The 1,750-nt window shown below is 35.9% G+C and overlaps 1 pseudogene; it reads right to left on the bottom strand.

Annotated features, from left to right (window-relative positions):
* Positions 1-292: 292 nt before the first annotated feature.
* LOC107686730 (uncharacterized) lies at positions 293-1,341 on the bottom strand (annotated as a pseudogene).
* Positions 1,342-1,750: the final 409 nt, after the last annotated feature.

Raw genomic sequence — 1,750 nt, 5'->3', positions numbered from 1 at the left:
ACCCATGCTGCTTTCTTAGTTTTTTTTTAGTTTTATTTTGAACATTAGCAGGTCTGCATTTTCAGTTAAATTCAATAAATGTTCCACAACATAAAATTTTATGTAACAGTGACACCAATAAACTGAAATACAGTGTATGAGTAAAAAAAAAAAAAAGAGTTACATTGTGATCATATCAATGTATTGCTGCTCAATCAACAAATTTTCTATATTACTAAACAGAGAATAACATTTGTTCTCATACATGCTTCCAGTGCAGTCAATCAGTTGATGATACACTTCACAAATAATGTTAGTCTGTGTCACTTAGTTCATTGTTTATCAACTCCCTGAGTTTGATATAATTATCCACAGTTGAAAAGACACATTTTGACATATCCAGATTGTGTTCTGTAATGAGGTGAACACAGGCATCAAACACATCTTTGTCACATGGGTAATACACATTCCTCCAGACACACGACTTCCACGACTTTTGGGCCTACAGGGTGTAAGTAATCTCTTGCGCCATATAATTGCGGTACTGCGTGCATAATTGCTGGACGACCGTTTGGAGATCGAGAGTTATGCACTGGTCGTATTCTGTGATTGTTCCATGACGATGTCACTTGATCCAGTTCCTCCTGAAAAATAAAATCAATAAAAGGTTATTTACATAATGGGTTGATAACCTGTAGTCAGTAAAGATACCTTTACAAAAACTGCTACATAAAATTACAACACTGCTTGTGAGATACAAAGTAATTGTAGTCAACAGTTTTAAACGGACATGTTTATAATACATTATTATAACAAAATAAAATGTGATTACCTGTATTAAGTTTTGAAAACAGAATTGGATCAAACATTTGTCCAGGAAATTGTCCGCATAATGTTCATCCTCTTTTAGATTGTCGAACAGGTTCATCCAAAACTGGATGCACTGACTTCTTAGTGTAAGCCACCATCTCTCAATCCTTTGATTGCTGGTGCTTGGCACAAAACTGACGCAAGGAGAGTCGGGATGCGTTCCATGATGCAGACATTTCTGCATCTCTGCAACATTGACATTTTCTGTACCGAGATCCAATCTCACCAAATTAGGGCAACCCTCTGCTTCTATGACAGCTGTCATAAAGTACCCAGCAATAACCCGAGGATCATTGTTTGTTCTGTAAGCTTCGAGCCACATTATTTTTCTTGAAAACCCGTCTATACAACCACTTACAGCATACCTATTCTGTATGGCTTTAATTTGTCGTATCCATCGATATGCCACACATAATTAGGTCCACGGCTGAAATACACTCGCCGGCGAAGTATTTGAAGGATGCAGCTTGAAGAAAATGGTAATTTGCACATTTCCTTTTTAAAATATTTTGTCAGTGACGCAGTAGAGTCGGACAATTCTATTTACACTGCAATAAATATAGGCCAATCTGTTTCTACTAAAAATAGCTAAAATATGTTCACCTTAACGGCAAAACTCCATACATTTAATTTGATTTGAATTTTTTTGAAATAATTGAAGTAATATTTGGCCACTGTAAAAGAATGAGATATAGAAGTCTATTCTAAAATATTTATCTGAGAACTATTTTAAACAGTTTGGCTTTTATAGATATTTTGATATATTTCAGTGGTTCTCAAACCTGTCCTGGAGTACCCCCAGCCCTACACATTTTGTATGTCTCCCTCATCTATCTAATTCAACTCATCAGCTCATTAGTGGAGACTGCAAGACCTGAAGTGGGTGTGTCAGATATAGGGA

The sequence above is a fragment of the Sinocyclocheilus anshuiensis genome, unplaced genomic scaffold (genome assembly GCF_001515605.1).
Source record: "Sinocyclocheilus anshuiensis isolate Anshui unplaced genomic scaffold, SAMN03320099.WGS_v1.1 scaffold1693, whole genome shotgun sequence".
In the NCBI taxonomy this organism is placed as follows: Eukaryota; Metazoa; Chordata; class Actinopteri; order Cypriniformes; family Cyprinidae; genus Sinocyclocheilus; species Sinocyclocheilus anshuiensis.
This window is presented reverse-complemented; position numbering and strand designations above follow the sequence as displayed.